General features: G+C 47.0%; 1 protein-coding gene across 1 annotated transcript in view; it reads right to left on the bottom strand.

Moving 5' to 3' along the window:
* CUX2 (cut like homeobox 2) overlaps positions 1 to 26444 on the bottom strand; it is a 262762-nt gene that overhangs the window by 59284 nt on the left and 177034 nt on the right. The window lies entirely within an intron of this gene.

Below are 26444 nucleotides of genomic sequence, written 5' to 3'. Positions count from 1 at the left end.
TTGATGCTGGCTCTTCTTGGCCAGTCCCCTTGGCATTAGTCCTGGGCCTTCCTGGCATACTTCTGGACCAAGCTCCTGGCACCCACAGGTCACCATCCCTACCTCCTTGAGGACACACTGGGCTGGCATCCCCCTTTGGACTGGAACAGAGCTTTATTCCCCCTGGCACTGACATACCTCTCCCTCTGGTGCCAAATTGCTAAATGATGACTCTATCAGAGCATCTACTTGTCAACACCCTCTTTCAGAGCTGGGCTTTTCCTATGAATCCCAGTAACGCCATTTGGGGAAGTGTCTGTTACTGAATTCCTCCCCTCAAAGTAAGCTCTGTGAGCGTGTGGTCTGGTGCACAGAAGGGGCTCAACATAATTTGTTGAATGAACAAATCCAAGTGGGTAGCACTGACTCTAGATCCTGTCTGTGACACAATTGTAGAGAAATGGCAGGGCCCAATTCTGAGACAGTCTGCTCACAGAGGTGATCAACCGAGGCACAGGTCCTGGAGCCAGGCTGCCTGGGTTCAAATCCCAGCTCCACCACTTATTATCTGTGTGTCCTTGAACAGGTGGGTCACTTCAATCCCTGTGCCTCTACTTCCCCACCTGTAAAACGGGGATAATAATATGACAGCCTCCCTCAAAGCGTCGCTAGAGGATCAAATGACTTAACACAATGTAAAGCCCTTTGCAAAACTCCTAGCATGCATTAAGCCCCATAGACATGTCACCTCTTGGTATGATCAGCCCCTTCCTTCTTGCCTGTGGGGACAGGTTCTGCCCAGTGCTGGATGATAAACTTCAGCTGTGCTCATCTCTGGTGTCCTATGAAGACCACCTGAGAAAAGCCTCACCTCCACACACAGCAGGGCACTCTGGGAAGAAGAATTTGAAAACCATAGCAGTTTCTCTGCAGCTTCCAATATGGCAGTCATGAGCCTCATGTGGGTACTAAGCACTTGAAACGTGGCAAGTCCAAATCCAGATGTGCTATGAGTGCAAAATATGCACCGGATTTCAAAGACTTAGTTCAAAAAATGAGAATGTACAATAGCTCATCAGCTATTCTTATGTTGATTACATGTTGAAGTGATAAAATTTTGGGTGTGCTGGGTTAAATAAAATATACTATTAAAATTCATTTCACCTGTTTTATTTTACTTTTTAAAATGTAGGTACTACAAAATATAAAAGTACACGTGTGGATCACATTATATTTCTATTGGACAGCATGGCTTGAAGGTTTTACAAGGCCCACAGAGAATTTTTTATTTAAGAGAGGTGGAGAGAAATATATGGTGGATGTTGAGCAAGTGATTTTGAAAAGGTCAGTTACAAAAGCTCTTTAAGCTCTCTCGTTGTTATTCTGAGAGCAGTCTCTGGTCGCTTACCTTCCAGAGTGAATGACAGTCTCTCATACATTCAGCAAACATTTGCTGAGCACCTGCTATGTGCCATGAACTGTGAGCTGAGAACTCAGCGATGGATAAGGCAGCCTCAAGCCCCACCCTTAGAGGACTCACAGCCCAGCGGGGAGATGGACATTAAAGCAGAGTCCCCAGACAATTCATTAATTACATGTGCTAAACGCTTCAAAGGAAAAGCACAGGGGGGCTTGAGAGTGTGTAAGTGGGGGGAGACTGACCCAGTTTGATGGGTGGAAGGGACATCAGGAATTATCTCCCCAGAAGGGGAAGATGGTGATGGACAGAAATAATGTTCTAGAATCTAGGCAACGGGAAGATTTTTATTCTTGCTAAGATGTACAAAACACAGTTCCTGCTCTGGGGACTCACAGCTGAGTGGGAGACACAGCAATGCCAAAGAGGAACTGTAACACAGGAGGAGGTGATGCAAACACTGGAGTCTCCAGATTAATGTGAGGAGGGGGCAATTAATTCAGAGTTTGGGGGGACATCCTTGATGCACTACTAATAATACTAATGTAATATTCAGAGTTCACCATTTACCAGATGCTCTTACTATTCATAATCATCCCTCTCCATACACCAATCACTGAAGGTAGCTGCTGTCATTATCCCCATTGTACAGATGAGGAAACCAAGACTCAGCGAGGTTAAGTAACTTGCCCAAGGTCACTCAGTAAGTAAATGGCAGAGTGAGATTCACACCAGGTCTGGGGGTTGAAATTACTGTTCTGAATCCAGATGTGGGCCCCTTTCTCCTGGATAGAAAAACCATCCCAGCCAGTGGGGACAGTCACTCGGACCCCATTTGGATGCTGATGCCTTGAGATGCTATCTATGGCTGTACCAGGTCAGGTGCTGCTATGCTGCTGACCTGAGGTCCAAGAAAAGCCATGAGAAACAAAAGCAATTCATCTCCCGATCCCTAGATGGAGAATTATCAAAGATGAGCCAGCACAAAGTCTGAATGCTTCATTTTACAGTCATCCATGCTCAGCATGTGTGGTAGCTGGAGTTTACGATAGGCGTAAGAATGTTCTATTGACTTCTAATTTCTTTCTTTTCTTTCTTTATTTTTTTGGCTGTGTCGGGTCTTAGTTGCGGCACGTGGGGTCTTCGTTGAGGCATGTGGGGTCTTTTGTTGCGGCACGGGTTCTTTGTTGTGGTGCTCGGGTTTCTCTCTAGTTGTGGCGTGCGGGTTTTCTCTCTGTAGTTTGCAGCACGTGGGCTCTCTGGTTGAGGCGCACGAGTTCAGTAGTTGTGGTGCGCTGGTTTAGTTGCCCCGTGGTATGTGGGATCTTAGTTCCCGACCAGGGATCGAACCTGCATCCCCTGCATTGGAAGGCGGATTCCTTACCACTGGACCACCAGGGAAGCCCTGCTATTGACTTCTAAAAAGGAATTCAGGGCAGAGGTGAGGGCAAGTCACAGAAGATCCCTTTATTGTTTCCCGGTCCCTATGCATAGCACCCTCTACTATCCATTCATGGTGCTTATCAGTTGTGTATTGATTATCTGTACGACTGTCTCCTTATAATGTCAGCCCACCCCATTAAAGCTGTGCTGTCCAAAACAGTAAGCACTAGCCCATGTGGCCAGTGAGCACTTGAAATGTGACTATTCAAATTCAGATGGGCTGTACGTGTAAAATATGGGATTTCTATGTCTTAGGAAGAAAAAAGGAATGTAAACTATCTCAATAATTTTTATATTGATTTTATGTTGAAATGATAATATTGTGGACATATTGGGTTCAATAAAATATATTATTAAAATTAAACTCACCTATTTCATTTTACTTTTTATAACGTAGCTACTAGAAAAATTTAAATTACTTATATCGTTTGCATTCTTTTTTTTTTTTTTAATTTATTTATTTATTTTTGGCTGCGTTGAGTCTTTGTTGCTGCGCGCGGGCTTTTCTCTAGTTGCGAAGAGTGGAGAGCGGGGCCTACTCTTCCTTGCAGTGCACGGGCTTCTCATTGGGTGGCTTCTCTTGTTGCAGAGCACAGGCTCTAGGCACACGGGCTTCAGTAGTTGTGGCACTTGGGCTCAGTAGTTGTGGCTCGCGGGCTCTAGAGCACAGGCTCAGTAGTTATGGCCCACGGGCTTAGTTGCTCCACTGCACGTGGAATCTTCCCGGACCAGGGCTTGAACCCGTGTCCCCTGCATTGGCAGGCAGATTCTTAACCACTGCGCCACCAGGGAAGCCCTACCGTTTGCATTCTATTTCTACTGGACAGCGCTGTTCTAGATCAAAGGTTAGGAAACTATGGCCCTTGGGCCAAATGTGGCCCTTCATCTGTGTGTTTAAATAAAGTTTTATTGGAACACAGCTACAATCATTCTTTTATGTATTGTCTATGGCTGCTTTCATGCTATAATGGTGGAGTTGCATAGTTGTGACAGACACTCTGGTTGCAAAGCTGAAGACACTTACTCTCTCTGGCCCTTAACAGAAAACATTTGCTGATCCCTGCTTTAGAGGTTCACCTAATGGCTGGACAATATTTTCAAAAGCAGAGATCAAAAAACATCCTGGAATGGCACTAGGTCTGAATTAGTTCAAGTTTAGGGCTTCCCATAGTAAATATGACTCTTGAAGACAGTAGTCATTTGGATGTCCTGCCTCGTTCAGTCTTGTTTTAGAGCAATGACCCTGCCTACTTCTAAAAGGCCAGGCCTGATGGCATCAGGGCCTGATCCAGTGCTGGGCCCAATGTCATGAAGCATCTCTTGGCCTCAGTTTGTTCATCCATCATGTGGGAATAATAACTCTCCATTTGTCTAAGAAGCTGTTGGGGGAGGAATGGGCTAACATGCGGTAAAGAGTCCCATGGAAGTTGGAAAAAAGCTTTCTAATAAAGCAGATAATTCTTCTTCCAACCATACAGGATGTCTTTTCCAAGAGCTGCAACTCTAATGTATTTCACCCACGTGCCCAGAACAGGTGAGCTCGGCCTAAATAAAAGGCCATGTGTTTCTGCCTCATGGCTGGGTCCTACAGTGCAGAAGGGCCGGAGAAAAGGGTCCAGAATGACAGATTTGGCTTGTGACAGGCAGATCTTTGAAGGCCATCTGGGGGAGGAAGAGGAGGAGGAGGAGGTGGCGGCCAGCTACAGACACCAAGAAGGTCACCATCAGAAATAGCTCAGCGTCTGATGAAGCAGGCGGCATTCACACTACCCGAAGTAATATAAGGGGTGAAAATGTGTTTGGTCCCCTGAGTATGAAAGTTAACAGGTGTAGAACCAGTTAAGCCAGAGGAGAGGCAAAAGCCTGCTCTAGCTGCCTAGCATTTGTCTGTCAGGTGGTTAAAAAATGGCAAGTTTGGGGGCCCCCTGAGGCTGTGCTTCCATGACTGTCTGAGACAGCAGTGACAACATCTACTGGCTACTGAGAACAGCTCTGTGCTAAGCTCTTCACAATGAACAGAGTTTCCAGAAACTGAATCTTTATTCTGTGTTCAGTGCCTTATCTTTGGAATGTCTGCATACAGCTCTAAGACGTGAGCACTGTTATTGCTCCCATTTTACAGGGGAAGAAACTGAGGTTCAGGGAAGCCAAGTCACTTGGCCAAGATGCAAGAACTAGTTATTGATGGAGGTGGTATCTGCGCCCAGCATGCTCTCATTCCAGGGCTCAGAACTGCAACCAGAGACCAGTGTTTCTCAAAGTGTGCTGCACAGTCCCCCGGGCATGAAAAGAGGGAGGGACCTGTGATCAAGCCTGTACCCCACTTGCTTTCTCCATGGATTGCACAAAATCTACTAGCACACTGGATGCTCTGACGAGAGCTGCAGAAGAAAATGCTCTTCAACTCAGCTTAGCCCAGTGTTTTCCCAAATGCATTTGGTCACGGAGCTTTTTCATCAGAGAATAGACTTAGAAACTAGGGTTCCGTGAAACACACTTTGACACAGCTTCCCTCTACCACTGGGTCCTGGGCTCTGGGGAGGGTGGGGCACGGTGGTTCTGAGAGATTGGGTGGGGCGGTCTGATGCCACAGGAATTCTGGAAGAAACTGAAGAGTGATGGGCAGTTGAGAGGTGGGTGTTCAGAGGGTCTCAGAATCAGTACCTCAGAGGAGGAGGCAGAGGAATGAGATCGGAGGAGGAAAGGCATCAGCCCAGGATGGCCGGGGGCGGGCGGGCGGGAGAGTGCCCTTTAACACCCTCTGAGGCCTGGTTCTGCTTCTGGGGAGTGAAGATCCGGGGGCACATGGGGAGCAAAGAGGAGCAAGAAGAATGAGAGGAGACAGAGGAAGGGGGAATAGAGCATGAGGGTTATGCAGAGAGTGAGGGGCATGGAGAGCAAGGGGGAGCAGAGAGCTGGGGCTTCACAGACTCTGAGGGGAGCAGGCAGGAGAAGGGGGTCATGGAGAGTAAGGGAGGCACAGACATGGAGGCGGATGGAACGAGGGCTCAGAGTGAAGGGAGCAGGGGTGTGGAGCACAGTGAGGGGAGCACAGAAAACGGGGGTGGCCGCGGCTGTGGGCCATGCAAAGGAGCAGCAGGAAACCCGGGCCGCCGCTACGCAGGGGAGCGACTGGCTCAGATGGGAGGGAGCTCGTGGTCACTGCTTAGGGGCTGCCGCAGGCCCTGGGGGAGGTGATGGTCCAGGCCCAGGGTGGTGCTGGAGAGGGGCAGAAAAGAACTGATTCGAGAGATGATTAGGAGGTAAGTTCCTGATCCAGGACATGGCTGGGGCTGAAGGTGGGGAGGCGCATGGGGGTGCATTTAGCCAAGAGGGAGGAGCAGACTCAGGGAGACACACTACAAGAGCAGCCTACAATCAGCTGAAGATCTTTCTGGCTATTGCGTTGAGAAGAATACATGTATTTTGGACTGTAAAGATTGCAGCCCAGGATGGGAAGAAGGTAGAAATTTCAAGGAGGCTCAATCTTTCTAAGTTCTCAAAATGGGTTACTTTGTGAGGTACTGAGCTCCCCAACAGAAGAGGCATCCAAGTACATGGCCATCTGTCTCTGAGGATATAAACGTACTCAGGGAGATTTATATATTAGGGAGCTTTGGCCAAACCATCCAGAAGGCGCACATCTTACTCTGAGTCTATGTGATAAATCCCTTTTACTTATAGTAATATTCTGATGTCCTACCACTTGTAAAAGGTGATAACAATTACCTTGTTTGGCTGATGTGAGAATTATTATTATCAACAGTAACAGTGACTACTGAGCACTGACTCTGTCAAGCACTCTGCTAAGTGTCTGACAAATATTAACTCATTTAATCCTCACAACCCAGGTCGGGGGGGTGTTACTGCCCATTTAACAGATGAAAATATCAAGGAACAGAAGGGTCGAAGGCCATACCGTGTGGGAGCTGGGACTCACACCCAGCTCAGTCAGACTCCAAAGCCCATGATCCTAACCCCCACTTGGGACTGAATCTCTGGTAGGGGTTTGTGGAAGGGGTTGGAATATCTGAAAGGGTTGAAGGAGCCAGGCTGGCAGGTGGGCAGGGGACAGCGAGGCCAGGAGAAGCCAAGTGCCCGGGTCTTCAGCAGGACCTGTCTCCTCTGCCTCACAGAGTGTGTTTGCTGGGGGCCTTGTTCCCGGGTGAGCACTAATGCTCTCTCTGCTGTATGTCATTGATGTGACTGAGCAATTGAAAATTACACTTTAATGTCAGGGCTTAAATAAGAAATAAGAGTTTGACTCTTGTTTTTGGTAGCTGTTGTTGAGCTGGGCTCTCTCGGCTCCTGTCTGGACGGGGCAGAAGGCTGGGACCCTCTCTGGCCTTCTGAGATCTCGGGGACATTCCCAAGGGAGGGTCACAGTGGGTCCCAGAGAGGCCACATCCTAGCTGAGGCTCAGGAGCCAGCAGAAGCCACTTCTAGAGCCTGACAGGATGGAATAAAATTAACATATCTGGCCACCGTTCACTGTTTTGAATTCTCAGGTATAAATCACAAATTCATTTTAAATCATCAGATGTAAGACACTAATTCAAATTCAAGCTTGAGCTCTGAGATTCCCTCTTCCAGGGCTGTAGGTCCAGCTTATAGATCCTCCTCCCAATGCCTCAACCTGCAACAGTGATGGACACAAGCAGGAGTTCAGTAACTACAATGAAAGCAAGCGGTATTTACTGAGCATCCACCATGTGCACGCTCCAGGGGAGGCATCCTGCCCCCTCCACAAGACCCTCAAACACGTATTGAGTGCTGTACATGCATTAACTCACTCGATCCTTGCAAAACTTCCATGAGGTGGGGGGACTGAATTGTGTCCCCCCAACGTGACTATATTTGGAGATAGGACCTTTAAGGGGATAATTAAGGTTAAATGAAGTCTTAAGGGGATTGGTGTCCTTATAGGAAGAGGAAGAGACATCAGGCATGCAGAAGCATGGACAGTAAGAAGGCGACCATCTACAAACCAAAGAGAGAGCTCTCACCAGAAACCAACCGTGCCAGCACCTTGATCTTGGACTGCTAGCTTCCGGAATTGTGAGAAAATAAAATTCTGTTGTTTAAGTCACCTAGTCTGTGGTATTCTGTTACGATGGCCTGAGCTGCCCGTCTAGCTCCAGAAGCTGCCATCTCATGGCTGGGTTTGTCAGTTCTTACGTCTGAGCCCCACCAGGGGAGAGTGGGTCTGTCTATTCACACAGCCTCGCACACAGTAGGTGCTCAATAAATGTCTGCTGAAGAACGAGTGTCACTGTCTATGTGTCATCCTTGGGGGTGATTCTCAGGCTGGAGAGGAACTGATAGCAGTGGGGCTCCCTCTTTAGAGATGTCCGGAAAAGTACCAGGCACCCCGATTGGTGCTCGTGTTCTAGTTAGGGAGAGTCTGTGCTTCGTCCCGACCTCCTCTGAACACCAGGCACTCACCCATCAGTCAGCATCTGGTGGCAGGCCTGTGCTCATGCTAACTTCTCATCTGGGTGTGTTCCATTTCCCCAACCAGATTGTGAGCATCCAGAGGGCTGGGACTAGTCTTTTTCTTTTTTTTTTTTTGGCATTTAAAAAAGTGAAATAAAATAATGCATGTAAAGTGTTAACATAGCGCCTGACACATCACCGATGTCCAATAAATTCCTTTTCTCAGCAGGTATTTATCGAGCATCTTCTAAGGATGGGGGCTGTTCTAGGCACTGGGTATTCAGTACCAAGCAAAACTGACCCAAACCTGTACCCTTGCAGAGCCGACACTATAAAGGCAGAGGCAGGCAATAAAAGAAATCATGATACAGAAGGAGAGAAAGTGATCAAGTACAAGGGAGGAAAATAAAGCTAGGAGGGAGATAGGAGTCTGGGGTAGGGATGTGTGTCCTGCCTAGTAGGGCCAGGGAAGGCCTTGGGAGAAAAGAACAGTTGAGCAGACTTGTAGAAGGGGAGGGGGTGTGTCATTCGGCCATCTCAGGGAAAAATATTCCAGGCAGCTAGAATAGCAGGTGCAAAGGCCCTGGGGCAGAAATATGTTTGCCTTGTTTGGGTAACAACAAAGAGGCCAGTGTAGTGGGAGAAGGTAGGGGAAGGGGACGAGAAGAGGTCAGGGATCAAAGGGTAGGGGCAGAGCTTTGTAGGTCATTGTGAGGACTTGGGCTTTTTCCCTGAGGGGAATGAGTAGCCATGGGAGGGTTTAGAGCAGACGAGGGACATGGCCCACGTACGTTTTAACAGGATTCCTCTGGCTGTCGTGTGGACAATGGACTGAGGGGGGGCTAGGGTGGAAGCAGGTTGACCAGGGAGGTGGCTACTTTAATAGTCCAGGCGAGAAGGATGGCATTTCAGAGCAGTGTGGTGTCAGTGGAGGTGGGGAGAAGTGCTGGGGTTCTGGATCCATTCTGAAGGTCCAGCCACAGGCTTTGTTTCTCAGAAACACAGAGTAGATGTGGGGTGAGGTGAGAGGAAGAGGGGTGTCAAGGACATTTCATGGTTTGGGGCGTGAACAACTGGATGATCTTGAACAGCTGCTGCTGTGATTTTCTCCTCCCTCGCAGTCCACAACAGGACAAGTCAGGAGTGGGCACTAAATCAACAATGACTGAATGAAAAAAATGAATGAATGAGATAAGGAAGGAACTTAAGAGGCTCTCTGAGCTAATCCTTCTGAACTACAAATAAAAACCCACGTCTAGAAGGATGATGGAGAATGACACCCATCTATGCTGCAACCCAAACTATGCTGCAACCTTGAAGGCTCTGTGGAGATCTCTTGCAGGCTCTCTGATGGAGTAACACCTAGTGTGAGGGGACAGAGGCCCAGGATCTGCCCCAGAGGTCCTGGCATCTCAGGGAAGCTGTCAGCAGCGTGGGAAACAGGAAAAGCTGGACCTGGGAGTGAGCGGACCTGGGTTCTGGTTTCAGCTGGGGCCTCGTGTCCCTGTTCACCTTTGGGCAAGTCACACCCCCTTTCTGAGCCTCAGCTTCCCCATCTGTAAAGTGAAGGTGCTGGGTTTCAGGTCTCTAACTCAAATTCACTCAAGCAGACAGACAGACAGACACTCTCCTCCCCACACATCGATCTCCACCCCACTGGGATTTTAATCAAAAGCAGTGCAAGGCCTTGGAAGGCCACCCAGGCTTGGATCGAGGGGTGGGTCTGCTGGGAGAGCAGGAGGGAGGAAAGAAAAACACCATGAAATTTTATTTTAATATTTGTAATTATTCCCAGGCTAAAAATAAGGCACAGAGCAAAGTGTTTTCAAATGTCGGCATTAATGAACACTTTTTATCCAACATAATGCGGGCCCCCAAATGCATTTATGTCAGGCTCCCTGAGATCTCGGAAGCGGTGCCCCACGCCAGGTTGGCTTTCACAGCTTGGAAGCGGCGCAAAAATGAAATGTCCCACAAGCGCAGGCTGGCAGGCCTGCTATTAGCAACAGTATAATCATCAATTATGTCCAATCACAAACTACTGATTTTATAATTATCAAATGAAGTTCTAACTTCTCACCTCCGCTCGGTGGCAGCTAATATAATCTCTCAGCTCAAAAAAGGAAGCTTTTCTCTTTTTTTTCCTGCTCTCTCTTCTGGGGAAAAGAATTTCCAGGCCTCCACATAAGACTGCATTTAAATTGCTTGTCATTCAAAACAAAGGCAAACCACTCGTTTGTAATTCACCAGCCACCTGAACAGACTGCCTGTTTTCCTTTAAGCATCCATGCACTGAAGCACAAAGATCATTTTTTCTATTGTTAAAATTGTATAAGCCGGGGCTTTTTTTAGCAGTGAATACACAGTTTCACTTCTCTTCCGAGGGCTCCCAGCATAAAAGGGACAGGCCAGGAGGCTTTCTTTAGTGCCTTACAAATAAATTTTGCTTTGGGGTATTAAAAAAAATCAACAATGTGCTCATATAATGAGTCGAAAAGCTATTAAGGCCATTTATATATGAGGGCAGGAAAGAAGTTACGTTTCCCGTCCTGCCCAGGGTGTGGCCAGTATATGAAGTCAGATGATTGAGATTCATTCTCATGGGCGCTGGAAGCATCTGTGTTCAATTTCCTCTTTTTGGGAGCTGCCGATATCACAAATATGGCTCCGTGCTGATTGGCATTCGGCTGGCAGGCTTCAAGAGCAGAAGCAACCCAGGGGTGGGTGCCCCAGCTTGGACCTTGCTGTTCCAGGCAGGCTCTGGCTGTGTGCCTGACTTTCTGGCTACCTCACCCCAGAGGGACAAGCCATGCACGATTGTCATGAAGCCCCTATATGCAACCAAATTCTGTGGCTCAGCCTTTGACAACCAGGCCTGTTTTGACAACAGCTCAGTTTTTCTCTATAACTGATTATGATAATAATACTTTCCAATTTTAATCTAGAGCTTTTTATAATTTACAAAGACCTTTCACAGGAATTAATGCCTCTGAGCCTCCACTCACTCCCAGAGGTGGCTCTGGCAGGGAGGATGGTTCTTGTTTGAGAGGCCCAGAGGGGCTGATACGGCAGTCCCACGTCACACAGGAGACATCAAGGCAGTGTGTGAACCCGGTCTCTGGATTCAGAGCCAGCTGTGCAGCAGAGAATTTGGGCCTGGATTTGTGCAACTTCCCACCTGAAGTGGGAGAGTAGCTTCCATTTTTGGTAAATTAGAACAGACTCAAGTTCACCCCTAAAATGTCCCCTTCTCACGCCTGTATATGCTGTGTTTTCCTGAGTGTAAGGAATGGGGCTCCCGCATGCCCACCAGAAGTTATTCATAAGCCACAGCCAGTCTTTTCTTTGCAATAGCCATGAGGACTAACAAAGATTCCTGATTTAAAACAACGGTGAAATTATTCTGTATGATACTGTGATGGTGGATACACATTATGCATTTGTCAAAGAAGATTGTACAACAGGAAAAGTGACTGCTTAATGTAAACAATGGACTTCAGTTAATAATACTGTATCAATATTGGTTCATCAATTGTAACAAATGTACTGAACTAATGCAAGATGTTAATAACAGGGGAACTGGGGTAGAGAGCTCTATACTTTCTGCTCAAATTCTCTCTAAACCTAAAACTGCTCTAAAAAATAGTCCATCAATTAAAAAAGAAAAAGAGAGTAGTGAACACGTATAAAGCAGGTACTAGGTACCAGGCACTGCTCTCGGTATTTATCACATTAACACATTCAATCTGTACAATAGCCCTATGAGGTCAGTAACATTATCTTCCTGATTTTACTGGTAGGGAAAACAAGATGTCAGAGAGATCTACCTTATTCAAAGTCACACAGCAAGTGGCAGAGCCAGGATTCATACTCAGGACACCAGAGCATGTGCCCTTAGCCATGAGACTAATGGGATTATCACTGGATTCCCTCCAAAAGCCTGCCCCCTTTCCCATGGGAAACTGTCGTGTGTGAGCATCCTACCTTGATCATGGGTGTCAGACAGCATAATAAGGGTCATGAATGATGGGTCCAGGGCCAGATATATCCCATGGACATGTTTTCTTGGACCCTCAACTGTTTTAAAAATATTTGAGCCATAAAAATTCATCAAGTTACATACTTAAGATTTGCTCATTTTACCGTATGTAAATTATACCTTCATAAAGTACTGTGAGCATGAAAATGTGTGCATATATATTGAGGCAGCATTTAAAACCGAGAAGAGATCCAAATTGCTGGCTTTTCTTGGAAAATCAGAGGATCTGGCCAGCCTGGGACCACGTTTCCACCAACAACTGCTGCCTGGGGCCAAGCAGCAGCCTTCCATTGAGATAGCCCAGGGGTCGGCAGTTCACCTCGGGCCTCCCGTGCACCTGCAGTACAGGTGTGGGACCCCGTCGGCACTGGCGTTTTCACTCTGGCCTAGACTTGACACCCCTTTTCCGCTTGCTTTGCTTTCTCCACATTCTTCTTGAGTTCCATCAGCCCCCAACTCCACCCTTCAAATAGTGATTTCGCAGGCATGTGAAAAACAGGAGTGCTAAGCAGGGTGTCCTGTACTGGTCCTACTTCTCGCTTCCAGGCAGCCCCACATGGCTGGCAAACTTCCCTTCCAAACTGTAACAAGATCTTGTGTGAGCCCTCCACCCCGAATAAAAATGGTTAAGCCCTCCCAACTCAAGTCTACCTGGGACCAGAAAAAAGGGCCATTTAGAGCATCTGGATGATTCTGTGCCTTGCTAAATGGTGAGAAACTCATAGGCAGAGTTGGGAAAGACCAGCAGGGCTTGGCTACTCTGTGTTCTGATGGGAATGGTGGTGCTAGGTGAGTGAGGGCAACAGGAGAGCACAGAGACGCACACAGCTGGGGCTTAATAAAGGCCTGTGGATTCAAGGAAGGGCTGGAAAGCACACGGGCTTTGGAGTCAGGTTCTGAGTGACCTAAGTCTGAAACCTGCATCTCTGGCTGTGTGACTTTGGGCAAGTCACAGAGCCTTCAGTGCCTCAGCTTTCTCAACTGTAAATTGGGTACAATGATGTGACGAGCTACCAGGAGGATCAAATCAGGGAGGAGAAGCAGCTGGCAGAGTACCCGTCCTGCCAGCACTTAATGATGAGTGAACATCCTTCCTTGACCTCTCTCTGCCTCGGTTTCTCTACCCAGAGAGTAGGGACAACAAGATCCAGCTTCTGTGTGGTGACACCAGCAGTTAAGATATGCTTTGTTCACCATTAGATATGGAGTGAAATTGGCCAAGCCATCCATAGATGGTTCTTGGATTTCTGGGCAAAGGGATCTGAGGGTGTTAGAAGTCAGTGCTAATGGGGGGAATGTGAAAGGTGGAAACTGCTGGAACATGAGGGCTGGAACCAAATCACCAGAGTGTGGGCTGAGGGTCAGCAATGCCAAGAACCACCCCAGCCAGCCTGGCAACAAGCAGCCTCTGAAACCCAGGGCAGTCCAGGGGTCTGTGCACCAGGCCCAAACGACCCTGCTCCTGCCGTGAGCTGGCTCGTGACCCTGACCTCGCCTCTGAGCTCTCACTGCCCCAGGCTCTGTCAACCATGTGCCGCGGTGTCCTTGCCCTTGCAGGGAGGCCTGCAGGGGTCCCAGGTGGCTGCAGTCTCCCCTCTTGAGGCCATCCTGGGAAGTTCTCTGAAATGCCAGAGCAGAAAAGCTATGTTAAAAGAGCATGCATGCCCTTTATGGAGAGGCGGCCACCCAAATGCCACTGAAGCACCACCTGCCCATGATTTTAAATATAGCATCATCATTTCTGGATGTCTCTGTGGAGTGTGGCTCAAGACAGCTCCATGAGAGCCTCAGCTGGACACTTGGGGCACTACTCTGTCTCCTGCCCAGTTTGTGCAGCCAGGAGTCATGGGCGCAGTTTCCTGAAGTGGGCTGATTCGATTTCCAATCGAATTCGATTCCCAGTTTCCCTACTTCTTTGTGGCCTTGGGCAGCCACTGGCCTTCTCTGAGCCTTTGTTTCCACATCTGAGGATTACGATAAGGATTAAAGGTGATATACACAAAAATTGCTTAGCTCACAGCCTGGCAAACAGACAACACTTAACAGATGTTCGTTTTAGTATTATTAATTATTATGATCCTCAATGTGCTAAGTACTACGCGAAGAATAAACCACAGCCCCAGCCCACAAGTCCTAGAGTAAGAAAGAGACAGTCCATAGAAAAGAGCAGAAGACAAGCAGCATTTTGAGGAGGGGGAGTCAAGGAGGGAGGGGTTTATTCTGCAGGGGCATTGGCTAGAGGAGGGCTTCAAGGAGGAGGTGGCACTGGCTTGCAAAGGATGAGCAGGTTGTTGAGCTACAGAGGAGGGAGAGAGGGTGGCATGTGCCAAGGTAAGAAATGATCTGGTGTAATCAGACAACGCTCATCACTCCTCCCTCTAAGCCCAAGGCTGCAAATGTGGGGCCCATGGTCCAAATCCCGTCATGCACGTGGCTTTGTTCACGTTTAAAAAATGTTCATTTTAAGCCAACATTTAAAGATCAGGAGATTTTACATAAAAATTGAGATTTCCAGCTTGCTGGAAAAATGAGAAAATGTGGCCACAGAGGGCTCTGTTCCTGTGTAACAACAGAATAAAAAAAGGAAATAGTGATAGTGACAAACAATAATAGTGAATACTTACTGAGTGTTTAAAGTGTGCCAGGCACTGCTTTAAGGGCTTTACACACACTAAGTCTCAAAATCCTCATAAAAGCCCTATAGGGTGGGTGCAGTGATGTGCTGGTAGAGATTTAACAACTGGTTATCTGGTGGAAAAAAAAAGAGTCCTAGTTTGTAGTGTTTGCCAATTTCCATGGTGCAAATATTCCCACCATGGCGGATTTCAAGCTACCAATGTCACTGACCACCCGAGGAGTTTGCTCTGTGAGTCTCTCCAGCACATCAACGGTAGGTGTAGTTTCATTTCTACTTCTCAGATGAGGAAATGGAGGCACAGAGAAATCAAGACACTTGCGCAAGGTCACAGAGCTAGGAAAGTGAGCAGAGCAGGGGTTTGGAGATAGGTAGCCTGGCTTTGAAGTTTGTGCTCTCAGCTCCCACAGTGCACTGCAAGACCAGACTGTGTGGTCTGCCCGAGCTGGGTAGAGGCCGCTCCTGAGGTGGCACACAAAGTCCCCACTTGCCTCAGTCCCCACTCCTCTCTGTTGTCTCACCTGTGCCTGTGGGGCTCACTCAGCTTACCTGCAGGGCCCCTGTGGGCAACTGAGCTTGCAGCCCTGCTTTGGGGTATGAAATGTCATGTGGCCCCCAACTTTTCCCTCTGCCCTTCTGGGAACCCCATCAGGTACCTGAACACAAACAGAAGACACCCAGGGTGGGGGACAGCCAGCTTCTTTTGCTCTATCCCAACTCCATCCCCTGGCACCTGACAAAGTGGAAGAGCAAACCTTGTAGTTCAAACGCTTCTCACTTTTTTTCTCATTCTCTCTTTGCCAGGATCACTAACAGCATCAATTTCATGGAAGCAATTTTTCTGTTCCCCTCCTTGCCTCCTGCTATCCCATACAACAAAACGTGGAAACTACATGATTTACAGGGGGAAATACAGCAAAAACTGTTCACCTTAGGTTGGAAATGCAAATGATGCTCTAGCCCCTATGCTCTGTTGGGAGGAAGGCCTTCCATTTATCAGGGGAGGGGGGCTTGGATGGGGAACCCCACTTTCTTTGCTGTTTCTCAAAGACAGGCAAAGCCCCCTCAATCCTCATCCTCCCAGCTGGCAGCTCAGGATGGCAGCAAACAAAGGAAAGGCATATGTTTGGTGGGAAACGTGGAAATAATCAAGTGTGAGTGGATTCATGTAAGTAATTTAATTACCTCGCACAGCTATGAAATCACTTGGTTTCCGCTTCCATTATTAATGATGAATGTTAACTATCAGAGGACATCGGCTATGGTTTCCTGACATACTGGGGGAGGGAGGTTTAGGTGTCCCTAGGCGGCCACACCTGGCTTGTCACTGATCAGGCTGGTCCCTGCCTCTAGCTGACCCCACCCCCATCTTGGAACTGACTGGGAGGTACATTATACACCTCGTGATGGAAACACCTAGCACCACCTACGAATAGACTTGCCAAAACATTGAACCTGAATATGATCAAGCCTCTAGATCCAATTACCCATGTACAGCAAATATAGAGGATAGAGGAACAGGTCAAACCACACCACAGGGACACAATCAGCAAAATCCCAGCTACAGGTGAGGCGACTTGCCCAAGGTCCCACAACTAGTGGTTGGCTGGGATTTGGACCCAAGCTCATGAACACAGTACTCTCCTGAGACCACATGAGAGGCCAGAGAAAGTGCAGCTGGGCTTCCAGAGGGTGGGACAAGGAACCAGAACAGTCCAGAAGCAAGTAGGGTGCTTCTACTACAAGAGGCAAGTCCCTTGACCCTGCCCTCTCTTGAGGTCAGCTTTCTCGGCTTCCTCAACCAGTCCCACACTCAAACTCCTGAGATAATGAATACTGTTGGCCTAGCTTGAGACCAGTGTCATCCCCTGGCGCAATCAGCTGTGATCAGGGGAATGTCTTCAAGAAAAATAGCCCAGTTATTTCCACATACAGAGCAGAAAAAAAAAAAAAAAAGATGGGCAGGGTGCTTACAGATTAGAACATGTAGCAGAGGTAGCATGACCAACTTGTCCTAGTTTGTCTTGGACTTTCCCAGTTTTAGCCTGAAAAGTTTTACACCTGAAGAGCTTCTCAGCTTTAAAACCCAAAGTTTTGCATCTCAGGTACCCCTCAGTCCAGGGCCTGTGTAACAACAGCATAAAAAAAGGAACTGACTGGGAGATATATTATACACCTCGTGATGGAAACACCTAGCACAACAAATAGACAGTTGGTTGCCATACTTAAGAGGCACATCAATCAGTCTCAATGTGTGGACCCTGTGTGAGTCCTGGTATACACCATAAAACAATTAAAAAAAAACTGAGGAGCCAATAAGGGACACTGAAGCATTGCCTGGATATCTGATAATATTAAAAAAATACTGTTAAGAAAAAAAATTACAACTATGTGTGGTACGAATGTTAAGTAGACTTGTGGTGATCATTTTGCAATGTATACAAATATTGAATCATTATGCTCTATACCTAAAGCTAATATAATATTATATATCAATTATATCTCAATTAAAAAAGAAATTAGTGTTAAAAAATTTTTGGATGAGATGATATTGTGGTTATGTTTACAAAGAGATTCCTTATTTTTTAGAGATTATACACTAAAATATTTACAGGTGAAATGATACAACTTGGATTTGTTTCAGAATAATCCAGGGGTGCAAAAGGGAAGTGGCTGTGAGTGAATAATCATTGAAACTGGGTCATGTGGCTCATTATTTTATTCTCTTTAACTTTCATGTATTTGAATTTTTCCATAATAAAGAGGAGAAAGAAAGGAAAGAAGGAAAGAAAGGAGGGAGGAAGATAGAAATGACTGTAGGAAGATATGCATTCTCTGAGTCAAATTCAACCACTCAAAATTTATAAGTTTGATCTTGCCTTTTCTGTAAAGGGCCAGAGAATAAATATTTTTGGCTATGTGGACCATATGGTCTGTCGTAACTATTCAACTCTGCCCTGTACAGTGAAAGCAGCCACAGACACTGTGTGGTTGTGTGCCAATAAAACTTTATTTACAGGGGCTTCCCTAGTGGCGCAGTGGTTAAAAACCCGCCTGCCAATGCAGGGGGCATGGGTTCGAGCCCTGGTCCGGGAAGATCCCAAATGCCACGGAGCAACTAAGTCCATGTGCCTCAACTACTGAGCCTGCGCTCTAGAGCCCGTGAGCCACAACTAGTGAGCCCACGTGCCACAACTACTGAAGCCCGCGCATCTAGAGCCCGTGCTCCGCAACAAGAGAAGCCACCGCAATGAGAAGCCCGCGCACCACAACGAAGAGTAGCCACCGCTTGCCACAACTAGAGAAAGGCCGCGCACAGCAACGAAGTCCCAACGCCACCAAAGATAAAATAAATAAATAAATAAATTTGTTAAAAAAACAAACTTTATTTACAAAAAAAGGCAGGGAGCTGGATTTGACCCATGGGCTATAATTTGCCAACCCCTGGTCTAGAAGGATATCAACTGGGTTCAGTTCTACTACTTACTTGCTGTTGTAACTTTAGGAAAGTCACCTAGCCTTTCTGTTGTGACCTAAGGAAAGTCACCTAACCTTTCTGAGTTTTCTCCTCTGTAAAATGGGGATAATAACAGTAACTACATCAGGCCAGGATTAAGCCAGAATAGAGCTGGGTCCATGTCAAAGTGAGCAGGTCCTCTAACAGCAAGCTGTTACTGATTTAACATATCCTGCTAGAATGTTTTGTTCACCACTTAGAATAGCATCTGGCACGCAGTAGAAGCCCAACAAACATTTGTTGAAATGATGAATGATTATGTTTGTCCCCATCAAGTGAAGAAAATAGGGATGGAAGAACATGGTCTTCTTACTCCTTTTCAAAATGTCAGGGTCTCCTCGCCTTATACACTGAAAAAGGAACATTTATAACAGAGGCATCTAAGTCCTACTTCAAACTATGAGTCAGCTCCTGGGAAGAACTTCCTAAGAGGCTGTGCAGCTGAGTATGCCTAAGCATCAGAGACATTTCAGGCTGACAGCTTAACCCTAAGGGGTTGTCCAGCTTGGCCATCCCAAGCTCTGGTGATCAATGTCACAGAAGCAGCAGATTGCTCCACCTACCCCTCAAGGGCTTGGCCAGAGACTGAAACACGCGTTGGAGGCTCCATGGAGGAGCTGAGCCAATGTGGGAAGTCTTCAACCAGTCTTGCTTGCCATCTTGTTTGGAATGGGAATAATCTCTCAACCACTGGAGCTGGGCTCACTGGGTTTTACTCTCCTTTCACAGAGAACATGTGGGGATGTGGGGTATATAAGGTCTTGGTGCAGGCAAATCACGTGGAAGAATGAAACAAGATGGCGCCAGAGCCTGGCTTCAATGAGCAAGAACTGGAAACAACCCATTCTCAGCATAATGAATTTCTTTATCTTGACTTCTGGGCAAAATATAGATGATTGGGCTGGTTGAGATCTGTACACCTTTGGGGCTTTCTAAATCCTGAGGTAGATGGTCATCTACCTTCTCTGTAAGAATCACTCTACTACTCTTCCAGGAGCAAAACCCCAAATGTCTGCAGGAAAGTAGTAGTAACTCCAGTATGTGAAGTGGCCAGTCGAAGGGGTTAGATGAGAGGGAGAATCAGGACTGTGTGAATGGACAAAATGATAAGAAGCTGAATTAGGCGACGGTAAGTTGCGAGTCTGTGACCTTCCTTCTTCCCCTGAGGTCAGCCACAGCGGCTGATGTCTGCACTGAGGCATTTTCCTGTCCATGGCTGATGTACCAGGGGCAGACACTGCGCTAGGCCAATGATCTCTGTTATCCTAACCGTTTAAATTTGAGACTGGTTGATTTTGATTTGTCCAGGTAGTTAGCTCCAGTGACTTTGGGGTGAACCTGGGGACTGAGATGGCCATTATGCGGGAGCCACCTTCCATCTACCATGTGTGAGAAAGCCGGCCCAGAGAGAGGACAGGATGAGGAACCTCACCCCTTTGCTTCTGAGTTGTTTTGGTTCCTTGTCCCATGCTCTGGAAGCCCAGCTGTGCTTTCTCCAGCCTCTCATGTGGTCTCAGGAGAGTGCTGTATTCATGAGCTTGGGTTCAAATCCCAGCTCTACCACTAATGGTGGGACCTTCAGCAAGACAACTCACCATGATGAGCCTTAGTTTCTTCATCTGTAAAATGGGGGAAATACCAAAAATACCCCTGCTACTGAGGATTAAATGACACAACTGTGCATCTGGCATACAAAAGATACCCCATAAATATCACGTAGCTAATACTATAATAAATTCTCCTCATCTAGGCTAGCTAGGGTGGATTTTTGTTTCTTGTACCCCAAGGTTTTCTCTTAAGATGGACCTCCAGCTGCCCTCGACATTGACGCCTTCCACTTGGAGGCTCAGGGTGGGGTAGGCGTCTCCTTTCCTGCCCCACCAAGGCCAGAGACAGAACGTAGACTGAGACAGAACACAGGAAGAGCTGCTGCGTTGTTCCTGACACCTGGGCAGCCCCAGCAGCTGCTGTTCCCCCACCCTACTCATTGCAAAAGCAACAGGCGAGGCAAACAGATGGCTTTTTTCCTTTCCCAAGATGGGAAGAAAAGGAAAGGAGATGAACAGATTTCCACTGGCTAGGAGATCAAAGAGAAATGGCCATTTTCGCTGATAAACTTCACTCAGACACCATCCCTGCGCTCAGGCACACGATCATCCCGGGGCAGGAATGGGATGGGGCCAGCTTGCTATTGCCTATTGATGTAGCATTAATTTCTTTTTGTTTCCCGCTCTGGCGTACACCCGACTCAAGGTGAGAGAACGCAACTGGGCTGCGACTTCTCAGATTGATTGCGTTTCTCTGCTAGGTCCGTTTCATGGTTGGTGACTTTGCAGCAAAGCAATTATCACTGTGGAATGCATAATGGCCTAATTAATAACTAATGTCAGGTTGGCCTCTGAGCCATGATTATACCTTAGCAAGCCAACTTTTTTTTCTTTTAAACATTCCGAGAGAAAAATATTATTATAATTGACTGGTTAAATCGTCAAAGTGTCCCTACCCTGTGGACACAGGGTGTAGTAGGAAGCACGTAAAGCCTGGAAAAAAGAGAGGTGTTCTGCCGCCAACTGGCTGTGTGGCCTTGCTCAGCATCTGAATATCTCTGCACCTGAACATCTGCACCTATAAACAGAGCCACCTTTCTGGAACTGAGTGGAATTCTTGGAACCTGGGGCAGTGTAGTTCTTGTTTACTACTGTATCCCCAGGGCCTGGCACACAGTAGGTGCTTAATAAATAATGGTTAAGGGTAAGGACTCTGAAGTGACTGCCTGGGTTCAAATCTTGTCTTTGCCCCTTACTGGCTGTGTGACCTTGGGCAAGTTACCTAATCTCTCTGTGTCTCATTCTTCTCATTTGTAAAATATTGATAATAATATCTACCTCATAGGGTGGTCACGGGGAATAATAAATTGGTATCTGTAAAGTGCTCAGAATGCTGCCTGGAACACAGAAACAGCCATAGCAATGTTTGCCAATTACTTTGTGTCAACATTCATTTAATAAATACTTATTCAGTATCTATTGTGTGTCAGGCACCATGTGAGACCCAGGAACATAACAGTCTACAAAGTGCTCCTTCCTTTCTTTGGTTAAGTGGGAGGAACAAACGTTATTTGAACAATTAAGCAAATAAACATTACCAACTATGCTAAGTATTGTGAAGGCTCCTATAAGCATATGTAACAGGAAAGCTTGATTAAATCTGTGGGGGGCCCACAAAGGTTTTCCTGAGGAAGCAACATTTGAACAGCGATCTGAAAGACATGTAGGCATTAGGTCAGTGGTTCTCAGGGGGACACTGTCTGGAGCCATTTATGGCTGTCCCGCTGAGGAGAGAGGTGCTACTGGCATCTCGTGGGCGGAGGCCAGGAATACTACTGAACACACTAAAACACACAGAACAGCTCCCCACAACAAAGAACCATCCAGGCCAAAATGTCAATAGTGCCAAGGCTGAGAACCTCTGCATTAAGTGGACAAAACAGGTGGAGAAGAAGCCTCAAGAAGAGGGAAGAGCAGGTGCAAAGGCCCTGAGGTGGGGGAAGAGCATAAAGGATGCAAAGAAAGAAGGGGAACAAGGTGAGAGGTTGAAGGCAGAGGGCCTCGTAGCTGGTGGTCAGGGGTCTGGATTTCACTCCAGGTACTGGCAGACGTTACTGGAGGGTTATACACAGGGAGCCAAGCTGTGTATCGCCTGTCTTCTGAAGAGCTCACCCAGGCTGGCGGCAGAGAGGGCTGGATAAACTAATCTGGAAAACAAGAGGGCTGGATTCTGTGATGCCTGAGTCATTTTTAGGAGAGGCAGAGATGTCAACAGCCCATGCCCACCCGCTGAGAGTGTGGTTCAGAGGGCAGAAAGGCCCATAATCCAGGAGGCACAGGTGTGAGGATAGGGACCTAGAGGATCAATATTTGGCTGGAGCCTTGAGAGACAAGCAGGGATTTTTCAGGGGACTTATGAAGGAAAAGCATTTTGAGAGATGGGAACAGAATGTGCAAAGGCTCAGAAGGCCAGCACAACAGCTCTGCTGAGGTTAAATTGGGGTCAAATTATCAGGAGGTGGGGATGGACACAATGACCCTTCTTCATGCTGGATGCTAGAAAGTTTTTGCTGTTCTTAGGAGGCAATTTTTTTGACAATTATTTTTGCAATTGTTATAGGAAAAAAAAAAGCCTAAAGCAGAGAGATTTAAAAAATCATTTTTTAACTTGAAGCTACTACTTCAGATCCAGAATTTGAATCCAGGTCTCACAATTACGCAGAACATAAAAAAATAAAATCTTTTGGGCATTTCTCTTGAACCAGTGCCAGCCAGGCCACAACCTCTGGTCCTCTGGCTTCTTTAAGACCCTCTCTCTCTCCCTGTCTCACCCCAGGCCATTGGGTTAAGAGCTGGACCTGGCACCCCTGGGGCCCAAAGTAGACTTCTTTACCTCGCAGGCAGATTGGATCTGCATAAACCGAAGCTCCTGGGCTGTTCACACCACCTCCTAGCTGTCCGACCTCCATGCCTCAGTTTGCTTATTTCTACAACAGGCATAATTATAAGTCCTATCCCAGAGGGTTGCAGCAATGATTTTAAAAGTTAGTATGGGGGAGACCTTCAAGATGGCGGAGGAGTAAGATGTAGAGATCACCTTCCTCCCCACAAGTACATCAAAAATACACCTAAATGTGGAACAACTCCTACAGAACACCTACTGAACGCTGGCAGAACACCTCAGACTTCCCAAAAGGCAAGAAAATCCTCACGTACTTGGGTAGGGCAAAAGAAAAAAGAAAAAACAGAGGCAAGAGAATAGAGACAGGACCCACACCTCTGGGAGGGAGCTGTGAAGGAGGAAAAGTTTCCACACACTAGGAAGCTCCTTCACTGATGGGGACAGGGGGTGGGTGGGTGGGGGGTGGTGGGGAGCTTCGGAGCCACGGAGCAGAGCGCAGCAACAGGGGTGCGGAGGGCACAGTGGAGAGATTCTCGCACAGAGGAGCGGTGCCGACCAGCACTCGCCAGCCCGAGAGGCTTGTCTGCTCACCCGCCGGGGCGGGCGGGGGCTGGGAGCTGAGGCTCCGGCTTCGCTTCGGAGGTCAGATCCCAGGGAGAGGACTGGGGTTGGTGGCGTGAACACAGCCTGAAGGGGGCTAGTGCGCCACAGCTAGCCAGGAGGGAGTCTGGGGAAAACGTCTGGACCTGCCAGAGAAGCAAGAGACTTTGTTTCGGGGTGCGAGAGGAGAGGGGATTCCTTCCCAGTGTGCCCACAGAAGGCAGAGCACTGACTAAACAAGTTCCAGAGACAGGCGTGAGCCACGGCTATCAGCTCAGACCCCAGAGATGGGCATGAACTGCTAACACTGCTGCCGCTGCCACCAAGAATCCCGTCTGCAAGCACAGGTCACTATCCACACACCCCCGGGAGCCTGTGCAGCCCGCCACTGCCAGGGTCCCGTGATCCAGGGACAACTTCTCAGGGAGAACACACGGCACGCCTCAGGCTGTTGCCACATCACGCTGGCTTCTGCTGCCTCAGGCTCACCCCACATTCTAATTATGACTACTGTACCCCTCCCTCTCCCCTGCCTGAGTGGGCAAGAGACCCCTACTCAGCTGCTGCTTTAACCCCCTCTTGTCTGGGTGGGTAACAGACTCCTGAGGGCAGCCTACACACAGAGTGGGGGCCAAAACCAAAGCTGAACCCCAGGAGCTGTGTGAACAAAGAAGAGAAAGGGAAATTTCTCCGTGCAGCCTCAGGAGCAGCGGATTAAATCCCCACAATCAACTTGATAAACCCTGCATCTGAAGAATACCTGAATAGACAACGAATGTTCCCAAAATTGAGGCGGTGGACTTTGGGAGCAACTGTAGACTTGGGGTTTGCTTTCTGCATCTAATTTGGTTCTGGTTTTATGTTTATCTTAGTTGAGTATTTAGTGCTTATTATCATTGGTGGATTTGTTAATTGGTTTGGTTGCTCTCTTCCTTTATATATATATATACACACACACTTATATATATAAATATATACACACACACACACACACACACACATATATATATCTTTTTTCTCCTCCTTTTTCTTTTTTTGTTAGTCTGTATGTGTATGCTTCTTTGTGTGATTTTGTCTGTATAGGTTTGCTTTTACCATTTGTCCTAGGGTTCTGTCTGTTCTTTTTTTTTTTTTTTTTTTTCTTTCTTCTTTTTCTTCTGAGTGGTGTGGCTGGCAGGGTCTTGGTGCTCCAGCCGGCTGTCGGGCCTCAGCCTCCGAGGTGGGAGGGCTGAGTCCAGCACATTGGACCACCAGAAATTCCCGGGCCCACATAATATCAATCGGCGAGGGCTCTCCCAGAGATGTTTGTCTCAACACTAAGACCCAGCTCCACCCAACGGCCAGCAAACTCCAGTGCTGGATGTCCCATGCCAAACAAATAGCAAGACAGGAACACAACCCCACCCATTAGCAGAGAGGCTGCCTAAAGTCATACTAAGTTCACAGACTCTCCAAAACACACCACCGGACATGGTCCTGCCCACCAGAAGGACAAGATACAGCCCCACCCATCAGAACACAGGCACCAGTCCCCTCCACCAGGAAGCCTACATAAGCCACTGAACCAATCTCACCCACTGGGGGCAGACACCAAAAACAATGGGAACTACGAACCTGCAGGCTGCGAAAAGGAGACCCCAAACACAGTAAGTTAAACAAAATGAGAAAACAGAGAAATATGCAGCAGATGAAGGAGCAAGGTAAAAACCCACCAGACCAAACAAATGAAGAGGAAATAGGCAGTCTACCTGAAAAAGAATGCAGAGTAATGATAGTAAAGATGATCCAAAATCTTGGAAATAGAATGGAGAAAATACAAGAAACATTTAACAAGGACCTAGAAGAACTAGAGAGCAAACAAACAATGATGAACAATACAATAAATGAAATTAAAAATACTCTAGAAGGAATCAATAGCAGAATAACTGAGGCAGAAGAACGGATAAGTGACCTGGAAGATAAAATAGTGGAAATAACTACTGCAGAGCAGAATAAAGAAAAAAGAATGAAAAGAATTGAGGACAGTCTCAGAGACTTCTGGGACAACATTAAACACAACAACGTTCGAATTATAGTATAGGGGTCCCAGAAGAAGAAGAGAAAAGAAAGGGTCTGAGAAAATATTTGAAGAGATCATAGTTGAAAACTTCCCTAACATGGGAAAGGAAATAGTCAATCAAGTCCAGGAAGCACAGAGAGTCCCCATACAGGATAAGTACAAGGAGAAACACACCAAGACATATGAATCAAACTATCAAAAATTAAATTCAAGGAAAAAATATTAAAAGCAGCAAGGGAAAAGCAACAAATAACATACAAGGGAAACCCCGTAAGGTTAACAGCTGATCTTTCAGCAGAAACTCTGCAAGCCAGAAGGGAGTGGCAGGACATATTTAAAGTGATGAAAGGGAAAAACCTACAACCAAGATTACTCTACCCAGCAAGGATCTCATTCAGATTCAACAGAGAAATTAAAACCTTTACAGACAAGCAAAAGTTAAGAGAATTCAGCACCACCAAACCAGCTTTACAACAAATGCTAAAGGAACTCTCTAGGCAGGAAACACAAGAGAAGGAAAAGACCTACAATAACAAACCCAAAACAATTAAGAAAATGGTAATAGGAACATACAGATCAATAATTACCTTAAATGTAAATGGATTAAATGCTCCAACCAAAAGACACAGGCTCGCTGAATGGATACAGAAACAAGACCCCTAAATATGCTGTCTACAAGAGACCCACTTCAGACCTAGGGACACATACAGACTGAAAGTGAGGGGGTGGAAAAAGATATTCCATGCAAAAAGAAATCAAAAGAAAGCTGGAGTAGCAATTCTCATCAGACAAAATAGACTTTAAAATAAAGGCTATTACAAGAGACAAAGAAGGACACTCCATAATGATCAAGGGCTCGATCCAAGAAGA

This window comes from Eschrichtius robustus, chromosome 14 (assembly GCF_028021215.1).
Source record: "Eschrichtius robustus isolate mEscRob2 chromosome 14, mEscRob2.pri, whole genome shotgun sequence".
Lineage (NCBI taxonomy): Eukaryota > Metazoa > Chordata > Mammalia > Artiodactyla > Eschrichtiidae > Eschrichtius > Eschrichtius robustus.
The sequence above is the reverse complement of the archived record's forward strand: the minus strand, read 5'-3'. Positions and strand labels throughout refer to the sequence as shown.